Source organism: Podarcis filfolensis (assembly GCF_964270895.1).
Source record: "Podarcis filfolensis genome assembly, chromosome: 12".
Taxonomy (NCBI): Eukaryota; Metazoa; Chordata; class Lepidosauria; order Squamata; family Lacertidae; genus Podarcis; species Podarcis filfolensis.
Window position 1 is genome coordinate 4,145,337 of NC_139614.1, and position 11,838 is coordinate 4,157,174.

The window sequence follows — 11,838 nt, forward strand, 5'->3', positions numbered from 1 at the left end:
GCTGAGTCAGGGGCCTGAGCCTGCCCTGGCTCCAGATGCGGCAATTAAGTGTAAGTGATCACTTACAGCTGCTCCACTACCGGTTGGGTCAGGGGAGGCTGAGGTGGCCTCCCACCGACGTCTCCCAAGCTGCAGAGACTAAGGTCTGAGAGAAGGAGAGACCTGAGTACTCGCAGGAGGAGTTCTCGCCCTTGGGCGAGACAGGGAGGTGAGTCACCAGGGGATCAGGACCCGACAAAGATAAAAGGCTGTCAGACCCTGCCCCAGGTTGCGGGAGCAACATTGCTGTTTGTTAGAACCTGCCTGAGACCCTGTGCCTGACCTTGCCTGGTTTCCTGCCTTGGCCCTGTTGGACTGACTCCTCATGGAACCCTTGGATTCGGGACCAGACCTGGACCGCGTTGCTCGGGTTAACCCCCAGGTCCAGCACAGCTAGGCACTTAGAAGACTCAGGGGACAGATTCATGACACAAAAGTTGTTGGCATCCATCTGTCTCAAGAGAGGTGCATTAGCAGCACTGATGACCTCCCCAGGGTACAAGCCTGGCCAATGTGTATGGAGATCCTGGGCTGCTCTCTTGGCCTCACCAGTGTGGTCCAAAGTAAAGCAGAGCAAGGCGTTTGCCACCAGCTTGGCTGCAGGAGGCTTACAAGACACCATCCAGTCATCTTAGGGAATCCACTCCAGATTTGTGTAGGGTTTACTCCTTAGCCTTTTCTTCCCATGAATATATTCCGTAAGGCAGCAGAGGGCAAGGGTCAGAGTTTTTCTTCTCCTAGATGGACTACTTTCCCATCTGCCCCTCACTTCCTTCTACAGCATGTGTGGAAACCACCCTCTTTATTTTTGGATCCACTATTAGTCTCATCCGCTCAATCCACTGGAGCCTGTCTTCACATGCAGAGGAAATCTCTAACCCACTGAGTGTTTGAGACCCACTGACGACCCTCACCTGGTTTAGCCAGCCAGCTGAAGCTGTTTTCCCAGGAGTGGCCACTGTTGCATGCTGACAGCTTCTAGGAGCCACAGGAGAACGCTGAGTGGACAAACTACCCCAGAAGGGGCATGACATGTTCCCCCACCAGAGGTATTACCCCTCCCCCAACACCCCATACACATGCTGATTTATAGATGTCTCTGGGCAAATTAAGATAGTGGCTGGGTTTAACCATCCATAGTTTTGACCTATAAAGCCTCATTTGGCTCAGAACCCCAGTCCTCAAGGACTGCCTGTCTCCACATGAGTGGGCTTTTCAGGGGTGATTTTGAATGCTCTCCCCAGGGAAACACACAGCCCCCACCAGCTTCTAAGTGGCATGTGAAGACCACATTCTCTCGATTCCAATTATCACCAACCAAAACAGTTCTGAAAATATGGTATAAATACCATCAAAAATTGGTCCTAAACATAAACATGTCTCCTTTTATCTCTGTTGGCAAATGCATCCACAGGAAGATCGGTACGCAACACCATAAATTTCCTAACTTGGCCTCAGAAAAAGAAACTACAAAGGAAAAAATGGTTTAGTAATGGTCAGCTAATATCTTATGAACAAGTAGTGTCAAAACTAGACTCAATGTGGTCTCTGCTTTTCTGGTACTTCCAATTAAAACGTATTGTTGAGCAATTAAGAATGAAATATGGACTTCCACATGCATATATTCCTTTTGGGAATCTTTTGATTAACACAAACTTAAAAAAGGATTATCAGCAAAATCTATTTAACACTATCAGATATTAAAATAAGCCAATTATATCCAACTTTCAAAAGAAAATGGGAGGAAAGGCTTGGCAAGCTACAGTCTTTAGCCCTGCATGGAACAGGATGAATGGCCCTGGCTGTTTAAAACAATACTAACTGCTGATAAGTGTTAATCTTAAAGAAAAGAAAAAGTCAGATTTGCATACCAAAAGTATCTTACTCCTTGTAAAGTAAGCAAAATTTATAAACTCAGTTTGAACTGTTGGAAATGCAGGAAAATTAAAGCAGATTTGGACATATATGCAGATCATGTGCTAAAGTAAAACTTTTTTGGAATACTGTGCCGGGATTTCCAGAATATGGTGTAACAAGAAATCCCATGACTTCTCTCATTTGCATAGCATGAATGGAAGTAAGAAAAGTAGACTTTCAGCTGGGTGCAAAGCTTATGACTGGCACACAACTGTGCATTGGCCAATGTTGGAAAAATAATAAACCTCTTCCTATAACTGAGCAGCTGAATTTTTTGGGGGAAATTGTACAGCTGACCGAACTGACCTATCTAAAAAAAAAAAAAAAGAGGTATGTGTAATCCTTTGTAGAGAGATGGGCCTTGTTCATAAATTTCTGGAAAAGAAAAATGGATGACTACATTCCTCCTTGAAACTAAGGGTTTCAGGGAGAAATGTTGCTATCCATTTCCCTTTCTATACTATATAAGTTCAGTTGCATTTCTTTTTATTTGTAATAGGAAGAAAGAAAGAAAGAAATGTTGAGTTTGGACCATACCTTGGTATGATTTTGGCCATTACTGTGGTGCTCTTCTTTCTGCTTGGAGGTGTGGGGTAAGATTTCTCCTTTTTAGCAATGCCCCTGCATGCAAGGATGGGCTGTGGTAAAAGAAGCATCAACCTCAAAGGCATCCTCTTCACTTATTTATTTCTTGCATTTCTAGCCCACCTTTCCTCCATAGAGTTCAAGGCAGCATCCATAGTTCTCCTTCTCCTCTCCTTTCATACTCACAACAAGCCTGTGAGGTAGGTTAGGTTGAGAATGAATAGTTGGCCCAGGGTCACCTAGAGAGCTTTGGGGATGAGTGAGGATTTGTACCCTGGTCTCCCAGGTCCAGCACTGTGACCGCTATGCCACCCACACACTTCTTCCCCTTCTCTAATATACCGTATATAGCTGAGAGGAATGTCTGAACTGATCTTCCAGGATGAAGGAAGGAAGGAATTGGGCCCAGCACATTCCCTCTCTCTCTCTGTCTCGGTCTCTGTCTCTCCTGAACCAATCCACAATGCAACCAATTAGAGAAAGTAAATAAGTGCAACTGAAAGTAAGTAAGTAAATAAGTGCAACTCCTGTTGTGCTTCTCTCATTGCACAAGCCTGAAAAAAGTCCTCAGAAGAAAGCCTGCCCATTTGCCTGTTCTCCATTGGTTCTGCTTGGACCTTGCTACTCTCAACTATTTATTTATTTGTTGAATTTATACACCGCCCTTCCACCCAAAGAAGCCCAGGACTGCAAACACATCCCAGTTTTTTAAAAGCATTCTAAAACAGTTAAAACGTTCTAAAAACAGCAACACTTAAACATGTCAAAAACAGTTTCAGTTAAAAATATTCTAAAAGCAGTTGCAATTAAAAACATTTTATGCAGTATTGTTCGGCCATCAAATACTTGAGTAAAGAGGAATGTTTTCAAATTCCCCCTGAAAGTAAATGATAATGGAATCATATGCATTTCACCACAAAGGGCATTCCACAAACGGGCAGCCACCACTGAAAATACGCTGTCATGGGTCAAAGTCAAAGAAGCAGCCTTTGGTGGTGGAAGGAACAACAGGGCCTAAGATCATAGATATTGCAGAAGGTGCTCTTTTAGGTACTTGGGTCCAAGCCATTTAGGGTTTTATATGACAGCACAAACACATTGAATTGGGCCCAGTAGCTCCCTGGCAGCCCATGCAGTTCTTTTAGGAGCATGGTCCCATTGGGCTGCCCCACTTACCAACCATGTTTTGAACTGGCTGCAAACTCTGGACTGTCTTCAAGGGCAGCCCCACACAGGGCATATTGCAGTAGAGCATAGACAACTGAGACCAGGTGATCCTGATCAGGAACAGCAGTAGGTGGCAAACCAGCATCAGGTGAACATAAGCACTATTAGCCACAGAAGTTGCTGGAGACACCAGTGATTACTTGCCTATAAAATACAGGAAGAGTATTTTATAAACATGCATCCTTGTGAAAGGAAACACATACATCTCTAACCTTGCATTCTTTGAAATTCATAAAGAATTCTGAATGTGGAGTGAGTTCACCAGAAGCGGGAATGATCTCTTTCTTGCTCACAGTAACTGACTAACCTTAGCTGCTCAGAGTTACCTTAGCTGTGTGTCTGGAGGGGTTCATGGAAGAAGCTCAACCTCTCCTATGATCTCCGCCTCCTCTGAAGGGTCCTTTAAATGTCAACCAGGCCTGACACCGCCCTTAAGATTACAATTCACCTCTGGCTCAGGGAGAGGGGGAGCAGTTGTGCCTTCTTCCTCCTGGTGCTGACCTGATCCTTTCCCATTCTGGCTGCCTTTTGTGCTTTCCCTTCCAGTTCCCCAGTGGAGCAGGTAAGAGCAAGGTTCTCAAACAGCAAAACTCAGATTTTTCTCCCTTGCTATCACCCCCACACCCTACCAGGGTGTATAGTCATAAAAGCATCTGTTTGGGCCCTGCAGCCTGAGCTGTGCTTTAGGTTACCCACTCTTTAAATAATACTATTGAATCTGGTAACCAGGTAGAGTTTGGCGGTAGAGTTCTCTGGGGTGGGAGTCAGGTCTGGGATGGAGCCCAGCAGTTGCGGATGGGTCCAGGGGTGCAGAATTCAACTAAATAAGCAAAAAGCCTAAGTAGCCCATTTTTTACTTAATTGCTTGGGAATTCTAAACGTGCCAGGGGGCTTTGCAGCTGAGCAGAGGGCGTCTGGAAGGAATGGCTCATTTATCTCCATTTAGTTTTACTTTGCTACAGTCCCCTTCCTTTTTCTCTTTAGGAATGACTGAGCCTTACTCCCTCTCAGAGAAGCCAAAAGTACACAAATTAGCTCTTTCCTGCAAATCTCCCCTCTGTCCTCGTGACTCCCACAACCAAACACAGACTTATTTTCTATGTTACACACATGCTGCTCTCTTCACGGCCATCACAGATATTTTCTCCTGCTCTTTCCGGAGGCATCACTTCCGATTTCAGTGGATGGAAGGAAGATTCATAGTAAGGCTGAATATCTTTAAGAATAATTTGCAGAAGCAAATTACTTTCCCCTGTGGTGTAAAAGTAAATATAATTAAAATGAACATCCTTCCTAGGTTGATATATGTTCCTTGGGGCCTTTCCCCCAACACAAATAGACCATCTATTCAGGAAATCCATATGAGAACCAAACAGCAGACCCTGCATGGCTCAGGCCTGGCTGCAACTCCAAAGGTCCCAAGGTAGCTTCAGTCTCCCTAGACTACAAACGTTTCCCTGATTCCACCCATTAGATACTGGCAAAAAGAGACAGAATATAGTCCTGGTCAGTTTGTTTATATGTAATATGTTTATTTTGCATATCTAAGCATATGCGTTGGATTTTTTTTAAGAAGGAGAACCTGCCTGAAAAGAGTTGCAAAAAGAAAATACCCCCTATAAAAACAGTTGCAAATCTCATAACAAGTCAAGTCATTTTCTGAAAAATAAGACTAGCTTTCTCCAGTACTTTTTGGATATTGTCCTCATGGATTGGTGCAGCTTTCTTTTAGTTTCTAAGTAAAATGGTCACCATTGTCAAAAAAGAAGATTTGCATTGCTAAAGAAAGGGAAAACAAAAAGAGAAAACTGATTTACTAAATGGATGTACAGTACACATGATATTGGGGAAGATACCACATGACTGCTAACTGTCTAGTCTGAAACGTGGCTGTGCGTGGGGATGTTGGAGCTGCTTCCTTGATGGAAGAACTAGGCCTCTCAGAGGTTTGCAGACTAGCCTGGAAAGAGCTGGGAAGGCACTTGCTAACATGCTACTGAAAATCATAAGGTGGACACGACTTCAATAGTCCACTGAGCTTGTTGTGATGTGCAATTAACATGAAAACCAAACCAGACTCTAGTGGTTTGGGACTTCACTGAAAATATTTCACACAACACTTAGGAAGGAGTCTTGAAATTGTTAATTTCAAAGCTGCAACTATAAGAGAATGAATGAAACCACTGACAAGTTGGACTAGAGGAACACCCTTAAGTCCCCGTCTTCAGACCACACTGAATCCATAATAGCTTAAATGTGAAAGATGTTTTTTATAAACTGTTCACGCCTGTCATTACGTTGGATGGTGTGCATGTGTGGAATGAGGGCTTGTATAAGGCAAGGACGCCTGAAACGTGTCTCTCGCCATTCTGTGCACAGGGACAAATTGCACCCCACTTCCTAATCCTTCCTAATGAGGACCAGTGTGGAGGAGAGGCTTTGTTTTGTTTGAATTTACACCCTCCTTTTAAAAATTAAAAAATGCCGAAGTTTTGCTCTCATCTCAGGGAAGTGCTGTGCTTCATTTTCCCACTGGAGTGAAGGGCAGTCCCTGAGGGGTGTTCTCACTTGAGACCACATTGTGTCACCATGTAGTGAGGTTTGTCATCTGGGCAGCCCAAGACCTCCATACACACTGCCCAGCCTTGTGCCCCAGGGAGGTCACTTCGGTGCTGCTGCAGTTTCACTTCATCTCCAGAGGCACACTCTACTGTCTCTTGAGACAAATGGATGCCAACAATTTTTCCCTGTCCTCCGGGAGCCTGCTTATCTGTTTCCCACCTTGGGAGGCTTTTTGGCCTCCTGGTGCCATGTCAATTTCACTCTCCTGATCTCTTGATCTGACACTTAGGAGGAACTAGGGCTGATTGTGCTGCAAGTGCATTTTTTGTGGGGGGGATTACTGGCAGTTTTCTGTTTGCTCGCTGCACCCCTTCTTGCATATATCACTAGTGGATCAGTAGCTCAAAAGCAAAATGATAGCCCGGTTGTATTAAGCGACTTGGCACTGGGTCCCTGGCAAACCAGCTCAACACTAATATCTGACATTACTCTGTATTGTCTGTGACAGAAGCTAATAAAACACCTCGAGAGCTATGCATAACAGGCCTGTCCAGCTTTTGACAACCAAAATGAATGCATTCTACTAGCCATGAATGGTAACAAAGGCTCAATAAACCCCTGTAACAGCCACCAACCTGGGAACTGAAAAACAGAAAGGGGCTTCTAAAGCAACTTCCGAGTTACAAGACATGGCTGTTTGCATGTATTCACCCTGGTGGCTCTCAAGGTGTGCAAAGCACTCATTAATTGGACATCACAGCAAAGTTCATAGGGGAAACAGTGATTTAAAAGCAAAATATCTCTTCCTTCCAGACAATAAGTTTAATATGAACTACTGTTTTGTGCATATTACCGTATTTCACCGCATATTGGTTGCATTTCTCGTGCCGATTTTTCCTTTCCAAACAGGGGGGTGCAACCATTATGCGGTGAATTACAGGCTGGAGGCAGAGGAAGGGGTCACAGACAGGTGATGGAGGTGGTTGCTCGCCCACTGCTTCCCCTTCTTGGCTGGGGTGTCCCTAAGGGAGCCTGAGGTGAGTGGCAATGTTGGCAACGGCAGCAGCACCAGCAGAAGCCTGGGTCTGGCTTTGCCTTGCCTTGAGCGTGTGGCAAGAGCCAACGGTGCCATGGCCAAGCTGCCTCCTTGCCTCTTGCCTCCACACAACTGCAACTGCAACAGCAGTGGCAGCCCAGGCCTGGTTTCACCTCACCTCTCCAGCTACCTCTGCCTGGGCCTAAGCCAACAAGGGCCCAGACTCGGCTGCCTCAGGAGCCCCCCGTGCCAACCCACAGCTCATCTCAGAATTACCCCTGCAACTATTATTCAGGCAACGCTCTGGGACCAATTTCAGGGTCCATAAAGGGGGGGGGGGTTCAGCTATTACACGGTGGCAACCAGTATGCGGTGAAATACACTACTTACATTCTTTGCAGATTGGTTGTACCTAAGAAGACAGGCAGGATGGGAGTTAGCCAATGGCCAACTGAAGTGGGTGGACCAGCCTCCACTGCACAGGGGCCACTGCTGACAGGAATAATTCCATTGTTTTATTTTGTTACTCAATGTCATATCACTTGAGTCTGAGGGACAGTAACTATTACCAGCTGATTGTCTATAATCCTATCTTGCTGTTTGTAGGCAGACTTAGACATTTAACACTCCCAGGCATTCATGAGAGCTGCGAGCATAAATCTTCATGTCCTGCAATGAAATATACGCCTCGAAAAATGTAACTTCTATTTTTATGCATGTGTGTCATAAAACATGAAAGAAGTGCAAATTTTAGCCAGGAGGGAACTTTTATGGCCAAGTTATAAATCTCTGCAAAAAGCAGTTTGCACTTGAAACTGTGACAGCCCTTAAAGTAGAGTGAGTGGGCAGGCCAGGAGCAAATCCACCCCCACCAGGCTGGCCAAAGGCAATGCCAATATACTCAGCATCCCAATGGAACCACCGCTGGGAATGGAGAGTGGTCATTTTGGAGTCACTGTCCCCTTCAGAAGCCTGAGCCGCAACACAGGTTTTGCTGTTAGACCATTGTAGTTTGCGTGTGTCCGTGAAGATACTGCCAAAGAGAAAACAGCATGTTTAGTTCGATCCTCAGCACACAATGTGCTGGCATGAGCACCACTGAAAACAAAGGTTGTGGAGTGGTTTGAGGATTTTAGTTTCTCTCACATGTGCAAGCCAGAGTTCCCAGCTCCTTCCACAGGGATGAAATCTCTCCAAAACCAAGCTACTACTCTGTTGCCTGCTCTGAGTCTTTACAATTGTGAAATTTCCCATTTCTTACCATTTAAGCTGTGTGGCAAAATCCCACAGTCTGTCTGGTTTAATAGTTTTCAGATGGAAGCCCTGAATGCCAAATGGATTAGGTACATGGACAGCTGGATGTTGACATAGTAATCTGAATATGGAAAACCATAGATGCTTGGTGTTGGGAAGAAATTGGGCAAAATGGCTGGAATAATTTCTATATGCAGCTATGGCTCATCAGACATATTTATCGCATTTATTTCACCCTCAAATCCCAAAACTGCATGTTTTCCTTTCTAAATGTTGCTCAGATTGGATTGGTTTACTCTTTCCATAGTAGTTGCAAAGTGAACTGATATGTTATCGCACCAGGTTGTTCTGTTTAATCAACAGCTACTCCTGTTTTAATAACTCTTTCTCTCCTTATTCTCTACCCCTCTGGTGTCAATCTACTTAGAAGAAAGAACAGTGTTCCTTTGCCTTCAGTTTTCCTGGTGGAATTAATGTTGGCACTTAGCAGTTACTGCCGTTAACCTGTATATGGATTTTTCTTCTTTAGATTGAATAGTAGCACTTTGGCTCATCTGCTTGCCAATCATAATTACAACTACTGACTGTATCACATTTTACTTTTTTAAAGTGAAATAAAATGTTTGCCTTGGGACCCAGCCAAGAATGGGGTCATTCCCAAACTTGTAATAACATATCTTCCGCTGATGTTTCTTAGTAACACGTGTAAATAGGAAAAAACAGTTGCACTGCCGGGGTTTGCTTTGGCCATATGTGATTTCAGTACAAGAACATGGGAAGAAAATCAGTGGTCCTTCTATACCCAGAGTTCAGCTTTCCTAGCAAGTGTCTTACATTGACAGACCTGGAGACAGCCAGAAAAGAGCTGGAGACAGCCACTTTCCCTGCATGATGTCAAACAAGTCATTAAAAGACCCAAAAAAACCAAAGGGACTTGTAACATTTACTACTAAAAACTTCATAAAATGGTATGTACAGATATAGTGAAAGATGGAAAAGGGAAAATCAATTCTTTACACCTTGCATGGAAAGGGCTGCTTCTCTGGACTCCCCGCCCCCTTACTAAGTGTGCCCCAATATTGCCTTCCTCCTCTGCAACAATTCAGTGAAACCTTGATACTGCTACCTCTGCAAGGCTTGTGCTGCATACCTCAAAAAATAAATATATGTGTCTGGGGGGAACCATCTACTGACCCCTTGACCCCAAGGCACCGAAATGGGCAGTCAACTTTACAGTAGCCTCATGGTTAGTGTTGTCACCTTTCTTCAACACGCCCTGCTAAAAACTGCGAGTTCCATTATTCCACACACACAGCCCAGTTTCAAATTGTATCATTTAAATCATGCAAAATCTGTTTCCAATATGATGGATGATTCACCTGACAAGTTTCCCAAGTTCATGCGTGTTCTTAGCTGGAGCTTAGCAATGAATTTATGTATATGCATCCATGGTTTTCCAAAGGAGATGTATCAATTTCTTTAAACTTCAGGAAAATTAAGGATTTGTATAAGTCTTTCTTTGAATTGCAGTGTTTGTGGAAGATTGTGTTATCTGAATGCTTCTTTTTGACTCAATGGCATTTGCATCTGTTTATAAAAGTTTGAAAACCCTCCATCTTTCCCTAAAGTGTACAGGTGTTATTTGCTTAGCACTGTTCCGTGAGATTTAATAGGGGTCTTAACTATTTTTACATTATTACTAGGCTTACTAGATGACCTTTGTCCACTGGAATATTTCTTGTGTATTCCCTCATGCAATGATGTTTAATAAAGCCTAGTCATTACGCCACATATCAAGATGTTCATTTCATTATGTTGTTTGGTGACTACAGCAGGGTGTTGGGTGTCAGGATACCAGGGAGCTGATGATTCTCTTAAGTATATAGTGTGATGGAGAGCAGATGTGGCCATTTCAAGCCCAATCAGGTACGCAGAAAAAGAAGAAAAGGGGAAATGGAAGACAATGATGGCGATAATGATGAAATGGGACTAAAAGAACAGGGTTAGATTAATACCTCCCTCCCTCAGCTCCTTTTGCTAAATAGCACTAATCATTGCATTGCACTGATGAAGCTTTAAAACATGAGCAAAAAAGAGAGAGCAAAATCTGTTCAGAGGCTTATTATCTATCTGCATTGGTATTGTTATGGCTGCATTGGTATTGTTATGGCTTGCTTGTAGGAATACAGTGAGAAGTAGGGTGAATGTCAGCGGGGGACTTTGGTAATATGTCCTCGCCCTGAGTGAGGACAAGATTTGGGGCCCATTCCCCAACTTTGAGTAGGTGTGCCCATATAAATATATCTTTGTTGCTGTTGTTTGTGGTTGTTGTTTTTGTTCTTGTTACTTGTGCGGAGGCACTGCCTGCACGGCCCTAAACTTGGCACTATGGGTATGACATGGCCAGCACCATGCATTTCCCAGTTTGATTTGGGTGTTCAGCATCTTTGATGCACAGAGAAAGGGCCAGTTCACATATCTCTGTGCAGTGGCATTCAAAAGGGCATTGACCATGGTGCTATTGAAAATGTGTCAATCTCTGTTGCATTAGGTGGGATATTCCTTTGCCACCCTGAAGGCTCCTTCTGTCATTCCAGCTCCACTTTCTGGTGGACTCCTCTTCTCAGATGCTGGTCTGCAGCTGGCTTTGTGTCTGGATTAAATCTCTTGTGGAACTGCTCTAGGGATCCATTCTCCTTTTCCACTTGTACTGGGACTTGTTCTTCTGCTCCCTGCATGCTTGGCTGTGCGTTGTTCAGCTCTGACCTTCCCCCAGCCTCCGCCAACAACTTGAGTGCTCTAGACCCAAGAGTGCCACAAGCTACAAACAGATTTATTTCTGCATCATTTCTGCACAAGATTTATGCCTTCTCTTTTGATTCTTCCATTCTGAACACACCATGGAAGGCAGCATACAGTTTAACAAAAGGAATGCGCCCCCCGCCGCAAAAAAAATGTGATTAAAACTAAATCACGGCATAGTAAGAACAATTCACCTGAGGAGCTAAACTTCTAGCACATGGGTCACCAATGCTGCAGAGACCTACCCTGGCCCCCATGGGCTCACATCTCCCTGCCTTTCGCCCCACTGGTCAGGTAGCCTGATCAGGAAGGCTGATTTCAAACCCAATTGTTAGTGAGGGGAGGATGAGTCTGTGTGGTTGCAGCGTCTGCATGGTGCCCAGAACATTCTTTTTCCTGGTTTGCCAATGTGCTCA

The 11,838-nt window shown here is 44.3% G+C and overlaps 1 long non-coding RNA gene across 1 annotated transcript; it reads right to left on the reverse strand.

Annotated features, from left to right (window-relative positions):
- Positions 1 to 3,736: 3,736 nt before the first annotated feature.
- Positions 3,737 to 7,836, reverse strand: LOC310745655. The gene is made up of 3 exons (XR_014540284.1): positions 7,757 to 7,836; positions 4,879 to 5,020; positions 3,737 to 3,912 (listed from the first exon to the last, which is right to left on the reverse strand). It is a non-coding gene; the product is annotated as an uncharacterized lncRNA (long non-coding RNA).
- Positions 7,837 to 11,838: the final 4,002 nt, after the last annotated feature.